We start from the raw sequence: 25,609 nt of genomic DNA, 5'->3' as shown, positions 1-25,609 counted from the left end.
TGGCTGTGTGGGCATGCTAGGAGTTGTAGTTTAGCAAAATCTGAAGGGCCACAGTTTAGAGACCACTGCACAGTGATCTCCAAACTGTGGCCCTCCAGATGCTGAGATTTGTGGTTTTGCAAGATCTGAAGGGCCACAGCTTATAGACTCTAAACTGTGGTCCTCCAGGCCACTTACCCAGATTGCTGCCGCTGATGTTCTGCACCGCTGTCACCATGACATCAGAGCTCCACCGTTGCCCCTTTCTGCGCGGACACCCATGAGTGGGCAGAGTGGGGGAACTGAACTTTAAACCCCCCTTCTGCAATTGGTCGGTCACTTCTGACCAATTAATCGCAGAGATAGGAGGGGTGGCACCCCTGCCACCTCACTCCTATCCCTTGAGAGGGACTGGGGCTGTGTCCGATCCCCCTTATTTTCCAGGTCAACGGAGACCCATCTGAATTGAACAGCGATTTGGTGGGTTCTCAGGACCCTGGGATGTTCTGGGATGCCTGCTGAATGATTTCAGCAGACATCCTGGTCCGGTCCCCGACCGGCTAGCGGCAGGGACCGAAATTCCCACGGGCGTACCTGTACGCCTTCATCCCTAAGGAATCAGGATGCATACGCCCTGCGTCCTGAAGAGGTTAAAGGAGTTATCTAACATAAAGTGACTTTAGTAATTAAGTGTAATAGATATGCTTACCAATGATCTGTGCTTGTGTTGGTGGTAAATGGCCGTGTCCTGTGTCCCCATTACACTGCTGGCTTGTTTTTTGGAACTGGCTACTTCCTGTTTCTCGGACCTTCCTCAGACTACAATCCCCAGGATCTTTTGTTTCAAGGTGATAGGTTTCTAATTTCTCTCCCACACATCGGTAGCCCCACCCATTGCAGCACAGCCATGCTCCCTTTGATCACCTGACACACAATCTGTGGATGTGTGTGATGATGAATGCACGCACATGTGCGCCAGTAATGTTATCAGGGGGCTGGCTTCACACACAACAGATGAAGCTGCCAAGCACCCGACTTGTGATGTATTGTCTCGGGCCGCACACCAAGCTGGGAAAGGTCAAAACTATTGACAACACTCATTTTGTAGGCTACAAAAAATGAACTTCCTGGAAAAAGAAAGACAAAGAAATTCGATGGTAAGCAAAGTATATTAATAACTAGACTTACTTTGCTGCCCCTGTCTTACATACTTTTTTTTTTTTATCATTCAAAGGAATTTTATTATAAGAAACAGGGAGGATATACAAAACAGGATCACAATGTCTCCAGTGCAATGGAGTGGTGAACAATGATAGCACAATGTGAAAACAGGCAGATAGTACTAGGGAATGTTATATAAAAAACAATGACAACATCAAGGTGGTGTCTTACATACTTTAATTGTCGTGGCACATTGATTAATACATTACAAAATTTAGCATTGGCTTCCAGATGGCAACAGAAGGTTACTTTACCCTTGAACACTAATTCATGTTTTCACCTTCATTATGACAAAGGCAATGGTTAAAAATCTACAAGCGATTTCAGTAGAATGGCACGTAATGGCAAAAAGGTTTCCTAAATGTTAGTATTGGGCAAAGCAAGATGTTTGTGGCTACATTGTGGAGTGTTGTATTGCTGAGCATTGTATTTTACCTTTTGCACTTCATCCTTGGAACATATTGGGCCTCATTTACTAAGAGTGCAGGGTTTTTTAATGGGAAATGTTGTTTCAGGATTCCACCTTATTTACTATGGGGATCACAGAGTCAAGAAAGTCAAGAAAATCTTCTGACTTTATCCACAGGATTTTCTGTGAATGCAATAGTAAATAGGTCGGGTTGTGAAACTACGCCCCTTTTGTGACCGGCCACGCCCCCTTTGCGTCAGACCACGCCTTCCTTTTGGCTTTTCACAATGCAATGTCAGGTTAGTTGAATTTTCCTGGTGAACAGTCTCAGACATGTCTCAGACACTATTGACCAAAATAAGGCTGGGTTCACGTCACATTTTAGGCAATATGGCTGGGGGGTGCTAAACCGAGCTAAATGTGGTCCCGTATTGCCTAAAACGTTATGTGAACCCAGCCTAACTTGGAAAAGCCAGACAAAAACTAGTGGGTTTTAGTTTAGTAAATGAGGGACATTATGTTTGCATTTCTTTACCGGGATATAAAGACGCTGAGATTTCTGCAGGGGACATGATTTTTTTTGTACAGTAAGTTGTCAGCTGGTGCAGCTTTACTTATTTAGGGCAGAAAATCTTGGCAGCCTCCTAAGGAGCAACATACGGAATGGCATCATGTTTTTGTCCCGCTGCTGGAACTGTAATACGTGAATCTTTTCTTTGGCTTCATGATCTCTTGGCTTTCACATATTCGAGCAAAAAGAGAGTTGGAAGCCAGATTCAGTCTTAAGCTTGAGAAAACATTACTTCCCAAGTGTGGTCTTAAACTTCTAAACTTATTTTGTTCTCTAAAAGTTTTGTGTTGTAATTAACTCTTTGCTTCTTCTTGATCTCTTATTAGCTCTGGTAATGCCTGATACTGTAGCAGGATCGTCTGTTTGTCTGACCTTCCAGAGGTCCCATTCAAGTTTATTCTACCACCCCAGGCTAGGATAGGTAGGATAACAGATGTGTGCCTGGAGGGTCTAGTGTTCTTCTCTATGGACAATATGATGTAACTCACTACAATACGTAACTATTATTAAATGGCTGACAGTAACCACACAGCTGGTTTTGTGACATTTTATTTCCCTTTAAGTAATTAAGTAACTTCAGAGGATGACACAAAACAGTGTGTGTACTGTGTAATATTGCTTTCTATTTTATTATTCACTTGGTAGAAATACCTAGGCCCACTTTTCTAATCACACCTTGCACTTTCTACATTTACTCTTATTTATTAATGAAGTATTCCCTGAGATATGGCCATTTATAGTACCGTAGCTATTGCTCAGCTTTGCGCAATGGATGCAGGGACCTTCCCTACTTTATCGATATTCCCTGCTCGGCTCGCCAACCCTTCGTGAATGTGCAAACTTCTTCTTTCTCACGTCAGTGACGTGAGAGCCTGCAGGGGGGGATGATCGCTCTCCAAAAGTCGGGTGTAGCGAGGCCGCGACGCCTGCGCTCTCTCTGAGCATAGCGCTCATCCCCTCCCCAGTCTCTCACATGACGGATCTGAGAGTGAAGATGTTTGCATATTCAGGAAGGGGGTGGGCTGGGAGGCAAATATCGAGGAGGTAGCAGAGCTGGGCGAGTCGACTCCCTGCCTCCATTGCGCAAAGCTGAGCTATAGCTATGGGACCATAAACGACCATAACTCAGGAAATACTTCATTGATAAATGTGAGTATCTCTTCTTTTTTAAAGCTCTTTACTCACGCTATAATCATACTTCTCAACTTTTGCTGAGAGCAAAGAGGGACAAGCCACATCCTAACCGTATCTGCAGCCACGCTCCTTACAACGCCGTCAGGCACGCCCGCTCAGTTATATCAGGTGACTGACAACAACCCCCAATATTACCACTACAGACATCTAAGTGACTGCACACAGGTACCATTAGGTAGTTGGGTCACTCTAGTAGTTAGACAGGTCCCTTCCTAGACACCCCTACATAGCTGCCCCCTGTAGGTAGACCCCCCCCCCCCAGATAGGGTTTGTTACTTGGGCAAAGTTTACTACTCTTGCAGAACATTAGCGGTCACAGGAGAGAATGATGGGGTGAAGAGTCAATGGCTCTTCGCTCTGTCAAAGCTTGGCACTGCAAAGCGGGACAGCGGCAGCCAAAGTTGGGATGGTACAAGGGGTCTCAAAAGCAGGACTATCCCGTCCAAATCGGGACAGTTGATGGGCATGGTATACACACATGTCCGTACACATACTGCACTCTGCCCACCTATATGTACAATGTACACTCCAGACAGACTCTGCACACCTATATGTACAATGTACACTCCAGACAGACTCTGCACACCTATATATACACATTGTACACTCCAGACAGACTCTGCCCACCTATATATACACAATGTACATTCCAGACAGACTCTGCACACCTATATGTACAATGTACACTCCAGACAGACTCTGCACACATATATGTACAATGTATACTCCAGACAGACTCTGCACACCTATATGTACAATGTACACTCCAGACAGACTCTGCACACCTATATATACACAATGTACATTCCAGACAGACTCTGCACACCTATATATACAATGTACACTCCAGACAGACTCTGCACACCTATATGTACAATGTATACTCCAGACAGTCTGCACACCTATATGTACAATGTACACTCCAGACAGACTCTGCACACCTATATATACACAATGTACACTCCAGACAGACTCTGCACACCTATATGTACAATGTACACTCCAGACAGACTCTGCACACCTATATGTACAATGTACACTCCAGACAGACTCTGCACACCTATATATACACAATGTACACTCCAGACAGACTCTGCACACCTATCTGCACACCTATATGTACAATGTATACTCCATACAGACTCTACACACCTATATGTACAATGTATACTCCATACAGACTCTACACACCTATATGTACAATGTATACTCCAAACAGACTCTGCACACCTATATGTACAATGTACACTCCAGACAGACTCTGTACACCTATATGTACAATGTACACTCCAGACAGACTCTGTACACCTATATGTACAATGTATACTCCAGACAGACTCTGCACACCTATATGTACAATGTACACTCCAGACAGACTCTGCACACCTATATATACACAATGTACACTCCAGACAGACTCTGCACACCTATATGTACAATGTACACTCCAGACAGACTCTGCACACCTATATGTACAATGTACACTCCATACAGACTCTGCACACCTATATGTACAATGTACACTCCAGACAGACTCTGCACACCTATATGTACAATGTACACTCCAGACAGACTCTGCACACCTATATGTACACAATGTACACTCCAGACAGACTCTGCACACCTATATGTACAATGTACACTCCAGACAGACTCTGCACACCTATATGTACAATGTACACTCCAGACAGACTCTGCACACCTATATATACACAATGTACATTCCAGACAGACTCTGCACACCTATATATACAATGTACACTCCAGACAGACTCTGCACACCTATATGTACAATGTATACTCCAGACAGTCTGCACACCTATATGTACAATGTACACTCCAGACAGACTCTGCACACCTATATATACACAATGTACACTCCAGACAGACTCTGCACACCTATATGTACAATGTACACTCCAGACAGACTCTGCACACCTATATGTACAATGTACACTCCAGACAGACTCTGCACACCTATATATACACAATGTACACTCCAGACAGACTCTGCACACCTATCTGCACACCTATATGTACAATGTATACTCCATACAGACTCTACACACCTATATGTACAATGTACACTCCAGACAGACTCTGCACACCTATATATACACAATGTACATTCCAGACAGACTCTGCACACCTATATATACAATGTACACTCCAGACAGACTCTGCACACCTATATGTACAATGTATACTCCAGACAGTCTGCACACCTATATGTACAATGTACACTCCAGACAGACTCTGCACACCTATATATACACAATGTACACTCCAGACAGACTCTGCACACCTATATGTACAATGTACACTCCAGACAGACTCTGCACACCTATATGTACAATGTACACTCCAGACAGACTCTGCACACCTATATATACACAATGTACACTCCAGACAGACTCTGCACACCTATCTGCACACCTATATGTACAATGTATACTCCATACAGACTCTACACACCTATATGTACAATGTATACTCCATACAGACTCTACACACCTATATGTACAATGTATACTCCAAACAGACTCTGCACACCTATATGTACAATGTACACTCCAGACAGACTCTGCACACCTATATATACACAATGTACACTCCAGACAGACTCTGCACACCTATATATACACAATGTACACTCCAGACAGACTCTGCACACCTATATGTACAATGTACACTCCAGACAGACTCTGCACACCTATATGTACAATGTACACTCCAGACAGACTCTGCACACCTATATATACACAATGTACACTCCAGACAGACTCTGCACACCTATCTGCACACCTATATGTACAATGTATACTCCATACAGACTCTACACACCTATATGTACAATGTACACTCCAGACAGACTCTGCACACCTATATATACACAATGTACATTCCAGACAGACTCTGCACACCTATATATACAATGTACACTCCAGACAGACTCTGCACACCTATATGTACAATGTACACTCCAGACAGACTCTGTACACCTATATATACACAATGTACACTCCAGACAGACTCTGCACACCTATATGTACAATGTACACTCCAGACAGACTCTGCACACCTATATATACACAATGTACACTCCAGACAGACTCTGCACACCTATATGTACAATGTACACTCCAGACAGACTCTGCACACCTATATGTACAATGTACACTCCAGACAGACTCTGCACACCTATATATACACAATGTACACTCCAGACAGACTCTGCACACCTATCTGCACACCTATATGTACAATGTATACTCCATACAGACTCTACACACCTATATGTACAATGTATACTCCATACAGACTCTACACACCTATATGTACAATGTATACTCCAAACAGACTCTGCACACCTATATGTACAATGTACACTCCAGACAGACTCTGCACACCTATATATACACAATGTACACTCCAGACAGACTCTGCACACCTATATGTACAATGTACACTCCAGACAGACTCTGCACACCTATATGTACAATGTACACTCCATACAGACTCTGCACACCTATATGTACAATGTACACTCCACAGACTCTGCACACCTATATGTACAATGTACACTCCAGACAGACTCTGCACACCTATATGTACAATGTACACTCCAGACAGACTCTGCACACCTATATGTACAATGTACACTCCAGACAGACTCTGCACATCTATATGTACAATGTACACTCCAGACAGACTCTGCACACCTATATATACACAATGTACACTCCAGACAGACTATGCACACCTATATATACACAATGTACACTCCAGACACTCTACACACCTATATATACACAATGTACACTCCAGACAGACTCTGCACATCTATATGTACAATGTACACTCCAGACAGACTCTGCACACCTATATGTACAATGTACACTCCAGACAGACTCTGCACACCTATATATACACAATGTACACTCCAGACAGACTCTGCACATCTATATGTACAATGTACACTCCAGACAGACTCTGCACACCTATATATACACAATGTACACTCCAGACAGACTCTGCACACCTATATATACAATGTACACTCCAGACAGACTCTGCACAACTATATGTACAATGTACACTCCAGACAGACTCTGCACATCTATATGTACAATGTACACTCCAGACAGACTCTACACACCTATATGTACAATGTACACTCCAGACAGACTCTGCACATCTATATATACACAATGTACACTCCAGACAGACTCTACACACCTATATGTACAATGTACACTCCAGACAGACTCTGCACACCTATATGTACAATGTACACTCCAGACAGACTCTGCACACCTATATGTACAATGTACACTCCAGACAGACTCTACACACCTATATGTACAATGTACACTCCAGACAGACTCTGCACACCTATATGTACAATGTACACTCCAGACAGACTATGCACACCTATATGTACAATGTACCCTCCAGACAGACTATGCACACCTATATGTACAATGTACACTCCAGACAGACTCTGCACACCTATATGTACACAATGTACACTCCAGACAGACTCTGCACACCTATATGTACACAATGTACACTCCAGACAGACTCTGCACACCTATATGTACACAATGTACACTCCAGACAGACTCTGCACACCTATATGTACACAATGTACACTCCAGACAGACTCTGCACACCTATATGTACAATGTACACTCCAGACAGACTCTACACACCTATATATACACAATGTACACTCCAGACAGACTCTGCACATCTATATGTACAATGTACACTCCAGACAGACTCTGCACACCTATATATACACAATGTACATTCCAGACAGACTCTGCACACCTATATATACACAATGTACACTCCAGACAGACTCTGCACACCTATATATACACAATGTACACTCCAGACAGACTCTGCACACCTATATATACACAATGTACACTCCAGACAGACTCTGCACACCTATATGTACAATGTACACTCCAGACAGACTCTGTACACCTATATACATACCCGATCATAACTAATTACATACACATTACACATACTCACATTTTACACGAACTGCAGACACATTACAGATAAGTATAGTACGGTATATACACAAATCGCACACACTGCAGACACTCTGCACACCTATGCTGGATTCATACTTTGTGCAATGTGAACACAGCCTATATACCTATATGCACAATACAGACCCCTACATACACACCCTACCCAAAGTCATACACTCCAGACCCTTGTCCACACTCACATAATACATGCACATTCACACAGTACTGTATCTGTTATAACAACTAAACCAACAAATTCACAGTCAAGGTCTAGATCAGTGTTTTTCAACCAGGGTGTCTCCAGCTGTTATAAAACTACAACTCCCAGCATGCCAGTGGTTGGGAAATGCTGATCTAGAGGAAGCAAGTTGGAGGAAAAGATGCTGGACTCTATAAAGTGATGAGATGTAAGGGTGCTCCTCCATCTGCAGGCATCTTCCCTGTAAGAGGAAGCCTCTGATTGGGTCATGCAAGTGCCCCTCCCAGGCTGCCTAACCAATGAGAGCTTCCTCTCAGTGTCGGGGAGGCCCACATGACATAGCAGACACTGAATGGACCTCTGGCCCCGCTCTGTACAGTGAGTAGTAATCACACTGGGGCTCCTTGCATCAGAGCTACTTCCCGGCTCTGCAAGAAAAGTGCTGAGCCTGGAAATCACAGAAGCGGGAAAGTGGGGCCTTTCTATGATGGCGGGACATGATTCCAAAAACGGGAATGTCCCGCCAGATCAGGGAATGTTGGGAGGTATGACTATAACCCAGTATGCTGTTATACTGTATCTGTTATACAAGGGTTTTGCTTGCTGATAAAACGATTCAATTAGAATTTATCAAGGCTTGCTTGCTAGTTTTCTGGTGTCAAAAATGTGCAAATTTTTGCCCAAGGCACCTCTTGCTAAGCTATTTGTGACTTTTTCAGTGTTTTTCACAAAATGTGGCGTCCTATGGAGGAGCATGTGACACACGTCACTCCTCCCCTGCGCCCAGCGTAATGCAACGGAGGAAGCAGAGTGACGTGTATGTCAAATGCTCCCTCATAGGACGCCATGATGCGATCGGGAGAATGGGGCAGCGGAGCGGCAACACCCGAGGACAGCCGCAGGTGAGCTGTCTACAAGAGGAGGGGGGGCTGCTGTCCATAAGGGGGAGGGGCCTGCTGTCTATAAGGGGATGGGGCCTGCTGTCTACAAGGGGGTAATATCGGTATACGTTATCGGCTATCGACCTGAAAGTTCACAGGCTATCAGTATCGGCTCTAAAAAATCAATATCGCTCGATCCCTAACGCCAACTACAAAGAGAGGAGCCCCTGAACTGAGGGCAACTTACCAGTGCAAATCTATGGCTCTAGGCCGGACACAAGAACATTAAACATCCAAGACAAGGACATTAATCTATTTTTCTTGAACACTCAAGAACACTTTAAAGCTGATCATAGGTAAAAGTTCTAAATTGTATGTCTTTAAGCCTTTAAATCCATAAATGGTGCCCTCCCATCTTAATGTGTCCTAGGCAGCCGTCTACTCGGCATTCTCTTGATCCCCACCCGAGGCCCAGTGTATTCTGCAGGCTATTGTAGTCCTCATTGTTTCTTAACCACTTAAATTTTTATCTTTTTATGTGTGTTTTTTTTTTTTTTAATTCCTAAAACCGCATAGTGATACCTATTATTTTTCTCTCATCTGTTTTTATTTACATACATTTTATCTTCCGTACATGATTGTGGGCACAGCCATTTTGCCTCAGGTGCTGTTAACAACATTTAGAAACCTCCTTTGCTGTAGCCGCATTGACCACAGGAACCTGTATTCTGGGGATAACTCACACTGACTTCTATGGGATGCTCTATGACTTGTGCAGAGAAATACACCCCCGCCCCTCCCCCGAACCCCCCCCCCCCCCCCCCCCCCCCCCCGCATTGCTCGAATGTTGTCATCAGGCAATAAATGGAAATAAATGTTCACATTAAGAATATTTGTCCAATCATCACTCCATGTAAAATGAGAAATATTGCAAGAATTATATTGTATGATTACTGGGAGCGAGGCTTGGGAAGAAACAGTTTTTAATTTCATTTCCTTACTATCATGTTGTGTTCAGCTTATAATAGGGATAATTCTATGAAGCGAATTGTGGTTTGACAGGAAAAGTCTATCCTGGGTTCTCACTGCATTTTATATTTCATGTATTCATTATATATGGATAACAACATTTATATATAATTGGTGGCCTTGACGTGGCGAGTGGGCTTGTACTTTTTGAGCAAAATGTATAATAACAACCTGTTAGTGTTTGAATTTATGCTGTGAAGCAAATAGATCAAAATACAAATGGTGGATGTGCAGCTGTGTTTCTTTTTCTCTTTGTGTTTTAACGTTTATATTAAGATGCAAAGAAATGCATTTTGCTTTATACCATACACTACCAAACAAGAAAAGGGAGTTGCTTGAATTAAATATCCAAAATATAGAATACAAGAAAAGCATTGCAACATATCCTTTTTTTTTTTGCTGTATACAATAACATAGTTGACTACAGCAAATACAGCAAAATTAAACATAATGAAACAGAATAAGTAAAATGTCATTACAAAAGCATTGTGAACCCAGGCTGTGCCTTGGTATAAGGTAAACTGGGTATAAACAGGGCTTCTTGCTTTTGTTCCATGGGGTTACACCTACTGGTTTTAGCAATGATTAAAGGCGACCGTCATGTTGTCCTTTTCCTGAAATCGTGTGCACATTGCTTGTCTGATCATCAGAGCAGTTAACCAACAGGAAAGTGGAATATTGTTGATAAACCTCGCAACCACTGATATCTTGTTTGGAAAGGTCTTCTGATGGAATACAGCATCGTTCCTTACCCTGTTAGAACAGCTGCTCTAGACAAACAGTGCCCCCTTCTTAAAGGGGTTCTCCAGAAATAACAAATACAGTTTGAAAAATGACATTAATTGGTTAGATGTTCTTCTGTGTAGACGTGCCCCTTGTAAACAGATACAAGAGTGCCTTAAGGCATAGTGTATTAGTACCTCTGAAGGGCTACATAGATATTGCTATAGGTCTTAAGCACTTTGCTCACTTTAACAAACGTTGCATTTTCCATGTTTAGGCCTCTGTGGTTAATGTCTTGTTGCCAGATTGTATTGAAACTTCTAATTGAAATATCTTGGCAGCATTTTCAGAGTTTTAACATAAAGTGGAAACAATATGACGTGTAGAAAGGAACTGGCTTCAGCCATATGGTGTGGATCAAACTCCCAGTGTATAGTGAATTTTATCCTTTTTGGGAATTTTTTATCCTAAGAGTAGATAATATATATCATAAGTGTTTCTCAGAAATGTTACATTTTTACATTATAGACCAGTTTTTGTTTTCCGGTTGGCCTGTGCTACTACATTTAGACTGTGATAAAATGTTTCTGAGATTTTCACACCCTATACGTGTTAATGCTGACTGTTTCTAGTAATAGTGTTATATACAGTGCAGGGAGATGCCACTTTGCAGGTCCTCAGGACAACTCTTGATGCAGGGACCACAGCACTGGTAGAATAAAAGTACTGGTGCCAGTGTACTATGAATACCTAGGGGAAATTCATTAATACTCAAAACCAACGTAAAAACCACTCTGTTTTTACGCTATTTACAGGAAAAATGCAAGTTTTTAAGCGAAGTGGGGCTCGTGTACTGATAAACCCCCAACCCCTGTATTCTGCATGTGTGCAAGAAAAGGATTCAAGAACAGTCACCCGATACTTACTATGTGGTTCCCAACCTTGAGCCATGTATAAGAACCTATAGGTTTTGAAACGCGTTGGTGTGAGGTTTTACTGCACTTTTTACTTGTTGTGTTGTTTTTCCATGTTGGAATTTTAATATGAAGCCTAATTAAACAAGTGATTTTATCCTATTTTTGTGGAGCTGGAGTACCCTGTTTTGCTACCCACTGCTCAAGAACAGCAGTTACTGTACTTTTTTTTAATGTTATATATGCTTTAAGTACAACTAGGTCATCTTCGCTTATACCATCTGTAGCCTCTTCTAGCTTTAGGCTACTATTTGATTGATACCAACAGAGCAAAGAGAATTGTATAACAGCTGTGTGGTTATACATTTCCCTCATCTTTTCTTTAGCCCATTAGTTCCTATAATGTTTAGTAGCAATGAATTAGATCTTTCATCTTGCTGTCAGAATCATTTCGCACCAGAAGTGTTTTTAATGGCAAAGAGAGATCGAGAGCTTTAAATTCTCTTTTGAAATATTGCTAGGGGCCTAATCACTCACCGAACATTGCCTTACTTGTGGCCCAACAAATAGGACCGAAGCTGCCCAAGTACATTGCTCGGATATTTTCGGCTGTCCAGTAGACAATAAATAAATGTGTGCCGACCTTCCACTCCATTCGGTGGGGAATTCCAGAAGTCAGGACCCTATGATTAGACACTTATCCCCTATCCTGTGAGTAGGGGAATACGTTTTACTTTTAGAGCTGGAATACCCCTTTAAGGGCCACAGTCTTTGGGGCATTCTGGGACAGCTCCTAAACGTATAACTGAAAAGTAAAATATATTCCAGAAAATATTGTTCTGACCTTATGTACACTGATCCAAAGGTGACACCATTCTCAATTTAATGGAGATTTCATGGCCAATATCTGTGTTGAGCAGTAAATTAGACATTGGTTGTCTTTTTCCTATGAAGGCGTTGTGACTACAAGGAAAAAATTACAAATTAAATCAAAGGGATTGTGAATCAACACTGGCTTCTTCTCACATGACTGAGCTTCGAACGAACCACCACCCTCCGTATGGGAACAGTACAGAATCTTCTGCACGGTGAAGTAAACCTCAGCTCTGGCCAGTTCAAGTGAACTTTTGGCTAAGTTATACTTAATGCAAATGCTTCTGTGGTTCAATCAATTTTATTGGAACATAAAGAACCATCAAAAAAGCACATACAAGTTGTAAAAATAGGTTTATTTGAGCCAACTTGTATGAAAGGTACATACAGGAAAAAGAGCCCTACTGAAAGAATGGCTCAAAATACTCACCTAGTAAACTTCTATAGATACAAAACTAACACCTTATGAGGGAGAAAGTCCTTCAGGAATGGAAATTGAATATTCTAGACTTGAATAAAGATGAGTATGATGACCTTCTTGGTAGCTCTGGTCCTCTCCTGATCAGTGAAAGTGTAATACTCAAGGGGATGATGGAAGAAGCTTTTGGCTATCCGGACATAATGGGAGTTGTAGTGTCACAGCTGATGAAGGGACACTGGTTAGGAAACACTTCTTTAGATGTTTGATAACTCAGGAAGCCTTTCAGAAATGAACTTAATGTCAGCCTTTACTTCAATACATTTTAAATCAGAAGAGACCAATACAGCAAACGTCAGTAGGATCACCAACATCCTTTTTCTGTGTCTTCTCGAAGGCTTTGTCAATATCTGCCCATCTGACACATCTCCCTGTACCCAGCACATTGCACTGTAGTTCTATATTAGTATATCCCCTTTTCTGCCCATTTTTATTGCTCCAGTACATGTGAAATAAGCTATGAAACCACTACACATGCTATGTTTGTAGTCCTTTTTTATTGCACAGACATTCAGTAAAGATTAACCATGTCCTGTGATTCAGCATTGTACCTCATATATTGGGTATAATCCACTAAAATTTACAGTACAAAGAACCATTTATAATCTCACCTAATTTTATAAAAATTAAAAGCCCTCGCTCCTTGACATTGACACTTTGGCTTCATCAGCCTTGGCCCCATAGACCAGTTTTCATAAAGCGTGTAATCTTCTGAATGAAGTGGAAAACGTTTGTTGAGCCACATCACTCTTTATTGGGCCTTCTCTGTTCCAAACATCTGGATGTCCAAGTCTCCGGAAATTAAATGAACCTTTCTGCAGATACAGTCTCTGTCGTGCAGATTACTCTGCCGATAGGCCAAAAAAATAAATCTGCTGAACTGGATAAACGTGTTGGTGTGAAGATATAGACATTTCATGTTTTCTACTGTGAAAAAAGGGTAATTTCTGTGAATATATTATGCTCTTGCATATCTATTCATATATGATACATACTGTCAATACTGGTGCTAGGGATCAGAACAGACCTGAATCTTGCCTCAACCACTGTCCCTACCTACTTGGATGATCTACCCTCAATGGTGGCTCTTAACTAGGAAATGGTCCCTAGATTCGCTTAGTGCACGGGTATCAGGGCAGTCAGACAGGCCAGGTCAGCAACATGTGGGGAAAAAAAGATATAGAGTCAGCAGACAACTGGTTAATCCAAAATAAGAGAGTTAAAACCTAGAGGTGAGTGTAGTACAAAATTAGAAACAACTATAGAATAAACCAGTAGGGTAGCACAGGCAGGGACAGGTCACAAGCAAAGGTCAGGTAACAGTATACAGGGATCATAAATGCTGATGGTAGGTAAGAACCTCAATCATGACTCTAAGTGAGCTGCCCATATAAACCTCCTGCCTCCGGGATGTTTTAATGTGGGCACTGCAGCTGATTTGCCCTGGGCTCCCACCTCCTTATAGACCAGGCTGGGAGCATCATACAGTGACAAAAGAGTCTGTGTCATGATTGCCTGGGGGATAGCTATCTGACTGCGGAGTACCCCACATCTGGGACCCCCATGATTTCCAGAACAGGGCCCTTACTCTCCCAGCTGCATGGAGCAGTGAGTTGGCACATGCCCCACGTGTTGTCTTTGGGAGTGCTGGGGATACCGAAGTATAGTCTAATCTCCATGGCAGTGAATAATGTGGAGACTCGCATGCACTTCCCATCACTCCAGTCTACTAGATAAATGCACAGCATTCCCTGTCTGGATGCAATGGTCACTGGAGACCATTCTGGAGGTAGATGTTGGTCCCAGACATTTACGACATCCGGTGAATTTCTGCTATAGGTAGCTGCTTCAGTGTAGCTTTTTCTTCACGCTAGCCTTGCCTTCTTGTAGGACCAACTGTGTGCATTACGTTAGCTCACATAGGACTTCATAAAGCTGTAGGTTCCCTTTCCATTCATCCGCATTATGGCCATGTGCACATATATCCAGCAATCCTAGGAACACTGGATGCATATGTAGCCATATAGGATTAAATAGATACAGCATCGGACGTATAGACCATTTGCTGTGGTTGTATATCAACAAAAAAACGGTGTATGCTATGTTTATCTGCCACAAAAGCACTAGATGGGAACAATGGCCAAAAATGTGAACCTGGCCTAAAGATATGCCAAAAAAAATGTGAACCTGGCCTAAAGATATGCCAAAAAAAATGTGAACCTGGCCTAAAGATATGCCAAAAAAAATTTGAACCTGGCCTAAAGATATGCCAAAAAAAATGTGAACCTGGCCTAAAGATATGCCAAAAAAATGTGAACCTGGCCTAAAGATATGCCAAAAAAATGTGAACCTGGCCTAAAGATATGCCAAAAAAAATGTGAACCTGGCCTACATGTATGCAAAAAATTTAAATTCGGCCTAAAGATATGTCAAAAAATATGAACCTGGTCTAAAGTTATGCTAAAAAATGTGAACCTGGCTTAAATGTAAATTCTTACATTGTCCCTTTGCATCACTTCTGAATGGCCTCTCACCATAGTTTAGCTTAGATTGTATTTTCAGTTGTCAAACTTATCTCAGTTGGAAGGGCTACAGAAATATTTTTCTAACCTCAGAAAAGCCCCAGAGTTGGTTGGGTAGAGACTTCACTATCCCTATATAAGGATAACTTGACTGTGATGGATTTAGTGGCATCTGTAGATACCAGTATCAGACAATATTGGTGTCCGGGCATGCTGGGAGTAGTAGTTTTGCAGCAGCTGGAGGCACCCTGGTTGGGAAACCTTCATCTAGCTAGAAGACGTATGGCAGTTCATGTTGCTGAAGTTATAAATTGTATTCAGTTTAACTCAATTTTATGTAGCGCTCTGTTCTCTGGCTTTTACTACTGTTTTTATTGATTGAAGGCAGCATCTCGATGTTCTGTGACTCCGAAAGACAAATCTTATCTCAGTGACCTGACAGGTAAAGCTTTGAGATTGCAAAAACTGTCTGAGTAAATCAGGGCCGACTTTCCTTGACAGTCTTGACTCAGTGTCTGCAAATGTTACTGGAAAGATCTGTAGCCCATAGCAGTGTGAGATAAGTCTATACATTGTCATCCATACCTCATGGTACGTCATTCTCTTTCTGTGAACTATATGATTCCATTGACTTCACATATTTTCCTAACCCCCCCCCAACCCCCTCTCCTTTTTTTTTTTTTTTTTTTTTTGAGAGTGGAAACATTTGGAAGTAATCTAAGCACTTTGTGGGTTATTCTGTGTCTAACATCTGCAGATAAAGGGAAAGGACTTAGATATATAATTGAGGGGTTCATTTACAGAGCACCGTGTATCCTCCCCTATAAGATCTCTGGATCCCGGCCTGGGTTTGTTATGGTCGAATGTTGCCTAGCACCGTGATCTCTCTATGATTTAGCGCCATTATTGTGTTACTGAGGATCATTATATTATTAGAGGTTCTGAGGTTATCAATTAGGATCCGCTCAGGAACCTTGCTGAGGATGATCGGACCTGACACGAGTCGTGACAGATGTTTTCGAGCGTTACCTGTTTATACAGATGTTGTACATCAGGTCTGGTATTGCATAAGTGAAGGATTTACTTTCTGGTTATGTAATGTGTTTCCATCCATAGATTATTTCTACAAGGACTTAATCAGCAGTCATGTGTAAATGATGCAGAAAGGTGGATTTTTGTTTTTAAGAAACCAAATACAACTTTTTCTCATGATATTTGGATTTTATTTTTTTTTTTTTACGATACAATAGTTTGCAAAAAAATAAATAAGCATATGCTGAAATTTTAGGTATGACCTCAATGGCAGATCATGCAGTGAAGGAATGCAGTAACATCTGTGACATATGGCATGTGTGGTGTGTACTTGCATTAAAGGGGTATTTAAGGATGTTTTTTTCTTCAATCTTCCAGTCTGTGATGCCAAGTTATGATAGAAGCTTATTACACAGTAAGGCTGCACGAAATATTGCAAAAGTAACTGCATCGCAATGTTAGCTGTTTGCGATTATTTCGATTTTGTGCCTGCAAAATCCTGTGATTATCCTTGTACTTGAATTCTGCCAGGGTCTGGGCAACCCTGTGTGTAATATGGTGGCGGGCATTGGAAACCTAAAAAACTGGATGCTTTCCTAGCCCAGGTCTACTGTAGATCCCATTCTCCTTCTTGTGGTCCCAGTGTCTTCTGCACTTCCTTCTTTACAGACAAGCAGCTGGGGGATGGGCATAAAATGGGGGAGATAGATACGAAATGGGGGTTTGGGAAATGGGGTATATGGACATGAAATGGGGGGATGGACGTGAAATGTAGGAATGGACATGAAAAGGGGGGGGGGGATTTTGCCATTTATTTGATATTGCAATCACATTTCGAAATCACAATATTTACCTCCATAATCGCAATTGCACATTTTCGCCAAATCGTGCAGCCCTATTACACTGTATTATTACTTGGCATCATGGGCTCAAAGACTGAAGAAAAAAAATCTTAGAATACCCCTTTAACAGAATCTGTGTGGGATAATGCTGAAATATACAATATCTTGACACAGGGTAGGGTCCCACAGTGCGGTACATGCTGACAAAACTCCACCCACTTGTGGTGGTCAATGGATGCACAGTTTTGCAGAATTGTGTGGCCATTGGCTACGTCATCTATGTGTCTTCATCTACAAGCACTATGCACACCATGGGAGCCCCACTCCAGCTCCACCGGATACATATTTTCACACATATGTTATTATGCAACAAAAAAGTAACCTACTATATGAGGATTTAATATGTTACAATGGACTATAATTTTTAATATGGAACACTTCATTTTTATACTATATTTTTCTATCTTTAGTAGATAGGGCAGCACAACTTTGATCTGCAATAATGTGGAAACAAATGACATCTGGAAAGAGACCTAGACGTTGACCAGTACATTTGGTAGAATATATGAGAAAGGAAATTGCCTTCAGAAACTTGATATTTTAGGGAAACCCTTAGTGCCAAAGAAAATAGAAGAGAAGAAGACTTGTTATACACCATGTATATCCTGAAGGGAACCATTCCTAACTCTGAGATACAGCTAAATGCCACTTGGAGATGTTCTTAAAGAAGTATTCTCATAGCTAGGTAATGCCATCACTATGAACAGTCAGGGGCCAACCTCAGGGACCACCACTGATAAGCAGAGTTGCTATAGTGCTGTGTCCCCTTCTGAGTTTTTACTTGCACCACGTCACTCCTGACCACAGGTAACTGCTGCCGGCTCCCACTCTGCATTAAACCAAAAGCATTACACCAGCATTGTGTCTGCTTTTTTCTCAAGATCGGCGTGGTCCCAGAGGTCAACCCCCAACTGGTCATAAAATGGTGATGGGAATACATCTTTAAACCTTTCTGACATATTCTTGTCCATTCTAGGTAAGTCTTTGTTTAGGAAACTGGGTGACAACCATTACATTTCTTACGTAGGTTGTCTCCCTAGATCTAATAGGAGGTAATCTTAAAGGGATTGTCTGGATCAGAAAAAACATTTTCTTTGTGAGGCAGTGACAGGAAGGATGGTTGGGGATCGCTAGATTTCTACAAGGTACCTGTCGTATGTGGATACCAGGTCTCAAGAATTGCATATCTCATATCCAAGGAAAGCTGAGTGAGATATGGAAAATCCAGAAAATTTTAAAAACTGGCAAGACTCAGCTTACTAAGGACTTCTAGTCCTGTTTGTAGGCCTTGATTTGTAAGGGATGAAAGGCAGGTCGGCAGTGGGACCTTTCATCCTTCCTGGCCAGTACAGGACATTGCCCAGATCAACACAGGTGCTGAAGACAGCTCATCACTGGGCTTTAAAACTAGGTAAGAGTCAGTTTGTCTGTAAAGCTGTATGGAACCTGCCCCACTGATGAGAAAAAAGAATCCACAGGTTTGCAGCCTCACAAAGGGGGACATTGTGACCTGTGTGGAGTGGCACTGTGTTGTCTACTTTGTTGGTTGGCTGGTAGTAAGCCATCTGTATAGACAGGGAAGTGTTCTGTATTGTTACTGATGGAAAAGTAGAATTTATTTTGTGTTTTTTTTTTTTTTTTTTTAGTTTAGTTTTTTAGTTAGTTTTTTTTTTTTGTAATTTTTGTTAAAAATGAAAACAGCAGAAGCACTGTTTGAACTTTACTTCCATGTCCCTGTTTCTGACTACTATTTCTTGGCTTTACGGAGCTAATCTCTCACTAAATACGTCTTGTAAGTTTGGAGGATCTGGCGCTTCTATGTGTTACTAAAGCGATATATGATATTGTGGGGGCTGTTTTCCATACAGCATTACATAGCGGGATGATTTACATGTATCCTGTAGGCAGACTTTTCCATGTTACCCAGATCCTTCCCGGATTTTATTTTGATCCACAGACCGTCGGGTATTGTGCTGGCTCATCGTCTTTCAGCGTTGGGCTTGGGTGTTACTTTACAAATCTGGGTGCACGTTCTGTTTACCTTTCCATCGGGTTCCTTCTGATTGATACCCCCTCTGGGCTTGGCCTCCTTCACCACAGAGAACACGAATAAACAGGAGGAATGATTTTGTGGTTTCGGAATCCCAAAGTGAATTTTTTAGGCATTGCACAATTGCACCAGGCAATTTTCTTTTTTCTTTTAGAGTAAACGGGGCCATGAAACATTGTGCCAGTCTGGCGGATATATTTATTGTTAATCTTTTTCCAGAGTAAGTGATTTATTTTGTCTTAAGCCCCATACATTTATTGGTGTATTACTTGCTGTGCTAAATAGTCCGTGGTTTCCAAATTCACAGCAATCTTTTTTTCAGTCTGTGTTAGACAGGCCTTGATAAATCTAATTCAGATTCCGTACACTCGCTGTGGTTTTGTTTTTTGTTTTAGTTATTTTATTTGAAATATATTTTTCCAGGCTTGTTCTCAGCCGCTTCATATTGATTTCTTTGTCCCGTGAGGATATACAGATTTCTAAACTGAAGTAATTGGCTAATTATTAATATAGGGACCTGCGTCAATGTAGGGAGTCAATGGCACAATGACCCTGAACAATGATCCATTGAGAGTCTATTCACACGTACAGTATTCTGCGCAGATTTTATGCACAGGATTTGAAGTTGTGTTCAGTCATTTAACTGAAATCTGCAGCAAAAAATCCTGCGCATCAAATCTACGCAGAATACTGTACGTGTGAATAGACCATGTAAATAGAAAATAATAATAATTAATAATAGGATAAAAAGTTCCTACGCTTGAAATGCCAAGAGAATGATGATTTTGTACATGTATCTAGAACATGGGCTCTCAAGCTAGGAGAGATGATTGGTCTATAACAGCATTTCCCAACCAGTGTGCCTCCAGCTGTTGCAAAACTCCATCTCCCATGCCCAGCCAACGGCACACTGGTCTGAAATATATACCCCTACTGCTGAACTTCATACCTTTTCCTTTGGATTAATCAATTAAGAGCCCCGAGCAATGAAGAAAAAGGATCAGATCCCATTTAAGACATTAGATTGTCATTGATGTCACCGCTGATCTCTAGTGACGGATAGGCTGTATTCTCAGTGATGTCACCGCTGATCTCTAGTGACGGATAGGCTGTATTCTGTGATGTCACCGCTGATCTCTAGTGACGGATAGGCTGTATTCTCAGTGATGTCACCGCTGATCTCTAGTGACGGATAGGCTGTATTCTCAGTGATGTCACCGCTGATCTCTAGTGACGGATAGGCTGTATTCTCAGTGATGTCACCGCTGATCTCTAGTGACGGATAGGCTGTATTCTCAGTGATGTCACCGCTGATCTCTAGTGATAGGCTGTATTCTCAGTGATGTCACCGCTGATCTCTAGTGATGGATAGGCTGTATTCTCAGTGATGTCACCGCTGATCTCTAGTGATGGATAGGCTGTATTCTCAGTGATGTCACCGCTGATCTCTAGTGATGGATAGGCTGTATACTCAGTGATGTCACCGCTGATCTCTAGTGATGGATAGGCTGTATTCTCAGTGATGTCACCGCTGATCTCTAGTGATGGATAGGCTGTATTCTCAGTGATGTCACCGCTGATCTCTAGTGATGGATAGGCTGTATTCTCAGTGATGTCACCGCTGATCTCTAGTGAATGGATAGGCTGTATTCTCAGTGATGTCACTGCTGATCTCTAGTGATGGATAGGCTGTATTCTCAGTGATGTCACCACTGATCTCTAGTGATGGATAGGCTGTATTCTCAGTGATGTCACCGCTGATCTCTAGTGATGTCACCGCTGATCTCTAGTGATTGATAGGCTGTATTCTCAGTGATGTCACCGCTGATCTCTAGTGATGGATAGGCTGTATTCTCAGTGATGTAACTGCTCTATGTAAATTATTGTAAAAAAAGATAATTTTCCATTATACTTAATGCCTCTGATGTGTTGTTATACTTTACAATGACTTCATTACTTACATTGCACTTTGATGGGTAGCCTCTAAGCTGATGTTGCCACGTATAATCCTTTCCTGTGATCTGGACATGTAAGCCTTCACTTTTTCCTCTTAGGAACCCTTGACATTATACCTAACCTCTCGTTACCCTCAAGCAAAAGAAAAATATATGAAAGATCTGGCAAATGACAAAAGAATTCCTCTGGATTGTGTGGCAAAACGTTATGGTTTTATTTGATATCTATTAAAACAACATGTTCCAAAATTGTAAACCAAATCTTGAGAGGCTCTGGAGCAGCCGATGCCACCAGATGCAGCCGTACATCTGCGGCATTACGTGGAAGGTAGAGGCAGGGAAGATTGGAAGGATGGTTAAAGGAAAGCGTCCTCTGTGAAGTCAGCATTAAAGGTTTACGGAGCACGAGGCATAGAATGGCCAGGAGCAATAGATTGCACATGTTGTGAATGTAGAAGATCAAAGGGCCGACTGCTCTCATCCCAGATACTGTCCTCTGCAGAAATGAATCTGTTCGACAGACGCAACTCAACACAGCTGACTGAAAGTACATAGAAAAACTTTATAACATTCCTAACCTGCTCAGGAGTCGTATAATTCTAGGTGCAGACAGGAAGCGCATCTCAAGCTGCGTGACGTGATGGGGCTGAGAAGCTATGTCACTGGTCTCCAAACAGTATGTTGCAAAACTACAACTCCCAGCATGCCCAGACACCCATTAGCTGTCCAGGCATACTTGGAGTTGTAGTCTTGCAACTGCAGGAGGCACACTGTTTGGAAAACCCTGAGCTAAGTGATCTTTTAAATGGGATTTTCCATTTTTTATGTAAATAAAGGTTTTAATGGTTGTACCATCTGGATAATTCCTTTCCATGTACCGTTTTAGGAATTGTGGATGTCCCTGAACTTTCCCCAGTTCTCTCTTTCAAACCAGAAATTAGAGATTCTTAAAAGAGACACCTGCTCTGGTGGACTCAACAAGACATTTTCTGGTGGGCTCTAAAAGATCTTTTCCGGTCGGGATCTATGAGAACTTTTGTGGTGGGCTCTACAAGAACTTTTATGGTGGGCTCTATGAGACCTTTTCTGGTGGAATTATCAAGACCTGTTCTGTTGGACTCTACGGGACCTTATCTGGTGGGAGCAATAGGATCTTTTAGTGGGCTCAACAAGACCTATTCTGGTGGGCTCTACAAGATCTTTTCCAGTTGGGATCTAGGAGACCTTTTCTGGTGGACTCTTAAGGACCTTATCTGGTGGGAGCAATAGGATCTTTTCTGGTGGGCTCTACAAGACTTTTTATGATGGGCTCTACAAGACTTTTTATGATGGGCTCTACAAGACTTTTTTTCTGGTGGGAGCAACAAGACCTTTTCTAGTGGGCTCTACAAGACCTTTTTTGGTGGTATACTATGATTTAAATTCCAGTCACAAAACCGGATACGGGGCAAAAATGAGCAGACCGAAGTCACTATCTGACTCAGTTTGGCTCATTAAAGTGAATGGGTTTTGGCGCTGGTCCTGGGATACAGGAGCTCCTGGTTTGGAAATTTCCCATCCATAGTGCCTAAACGTGATGTGAATGCAGCCTAAGCTAGAAGCACGAACGTCATCTCAGGATGATGCCTGATAGCAGCAACATGAAAAGCATAAAAAGCATCTCCAGCTCCCACAATTTACAATCTAAAATTTCATAGCACATCACTAAATATAAAAACAAGTCTGATGAAAAAGGTAAAATTGCAAATGAAACGCCAACGTCTTGCCGACAATCCGAAATAAGTTGGCATTTCATATAAGGTTTAACTTTGTTTGTTTTTTAGCTCACTTGTTTTTATTTTTAAGGATGTTTTAATAAATTTTGGATTTTAACTGGGGGATTCGGAGGTGCTTTTGCATCACTGCTGTTAGTCAATAGAAACAAATACATTCAACGTATCAAATAGATATGAGGCCTTTCTCAAGTACTTAAAGGAAAACCTTATAGCTGGTTGAAATGTTGTATGCATGTTTTTTAAACTAAGCCTGGATAAATGCTGTAAATTTATATGCATTAATAATACTTAGTGTGCACATAGCCTAAGGTTAGAGCTTTACTCTATTATTATTAATGGTGCAATTCTGCAAGCTGTCTACCTGCAAAAAATTTGCGCCAATAGGATCTGATTATTAATGGCTGTACAATTTTGCTTAAAGGAGTACTATGGCGCTTTTTTTTAATTAACCCTCCGTGCCCGGGCTGCAAAATGAAACAAAACAAACTTTAACTCACCTGCCTATGTTTCCCCGTTGCTCCGATTTCGGTGTCCCGTTCTCCGGTCCCTGTCTTCTTCCGCTTCCTGCGGGTCAGTGAGTCACGCTGCTTTCAGTGTATCACCTGACATTGCTGAAGCCGGTGATACGCTGAGAGCAGCGTGACTCACTGACCCGCAGGAAGCGGAAGAATACAGGGACTGGAGGACAGGACACCGACATCAGAGCAACAGGGGAACGTAGGCAGGTGAGTTAAAGTTTGTTTTGTTTCATTTTGCAGCCCGGGCACGGAGGGTTAATAAAAAAAAGCGCCATATGGAACATGGAACACCATATCCACACAGTCTACAATTGCATAGCTTGTGCACCCTGGGTGTTCCTAATCATTGATGGCAAACAAAGATGTAAAACACTGCGCAACACTTTAAGAGCATATTAGGGTATGTTCACACAGCAGAATGCTTGCACGGAATTCCAAAGGAATATTCCGCACGGACATTCCGCTACAGCAGACTCCCTTTGATTTCAGTGGGATTCTACTGCTCAGTGCACACAGCAGTATTTCCACGATTCTGGCGTCCGTAGAAAGAATAGATGTGTCCGTGTCCAGGTTGGGATGCAGGACTGATGCACAGCAAAAAGAAACATAGCCAGCACAACTACCAAGAGTGCTGCTGCAACCTTCTTTTTTGTATACTACATATGCAGGAATGATCACTGAATTGTCCATGTGACCCTCTGCATGTATCTATGTTCGGTTACAGGGGGGGATTTGAGCATGGTAAAATCAAGCTCGATTGGCGATTGTTCACTGGTTCTATTACCTTGGGGGTTGTTGGCCTGTTTACCAATAATCGTTCCATGTTATAGGGGCCCAACCATTTTTTGCTTAAAACTGGAAAATCTCTTTGCTTTTTAGATACGGTATATCTATTTTGGCAACCTTCCTCCATTCATTGGGTGGTGCAGAAATCCAAAAGGGAAAAATAATTAAAGAATGTCCTAAACTCTTGATATATTGTTCAACAACATGATGCATTCAGCACATTTGATGTTGGCATAAGGGTAAAAGTGCAGTGGTATAAAAATGGTGTAAATGTAATTCCCCCATTGGCCCATATTTACTCATGTAAAAACCTCACAGTTTCTTGTCTTGTTTTTAGCATTTAAAACATACTCACACCATTCCAGATTTATCATTTTCTGGGGTTTTCGCTTTTTTCCATTTTCTTCATACTACGGGACCTGATTAGGGCAGTTTAGCACAAAATAGTACAAGTAGGTCAATCACAGAAAAAACATCCCAATGTTTTTGGGATGAAAAACTAAAGGAGATGAAAAACTAAAACCTAATGTTGCTTGATTTTGAA

At 41.8% G+C, this 25,609-nt stretch overlaps 1 protein-coding gene across 13 annotated transcripts in view; it reads left to right on the top strand.

Annotated features, from left to right (window-relative positions):
* The window catches only part of COL5A1 (collagen type V alpha 1 chain), a 387,668-nt gene that overhangs the window by 33,910 nt on the left and 328,149 nt on the right, over positions 1-25,609 (top strand). The gene's annotated exons all lie outside the window — the stretch shown is intronic.

The sequence above is a fragment of the Hyla sarda genome, chromosome 9, assembly GCF_029499605.1.
Source record: "Hyla sarda isolate aHylSar1 chromosome 9, aHylSar1.hap1, whole genome shotgun sequence".
In the NCBI taxonomy this organism is placed as follows: Eukaryota; Metazoa; Chordata; class Amphibia; order Anura; family Hylidae; genus Hyla; species Hyla sarda.
This window is presented reverse-complemented; position numbering and strand designations above follow the sequence as displayed.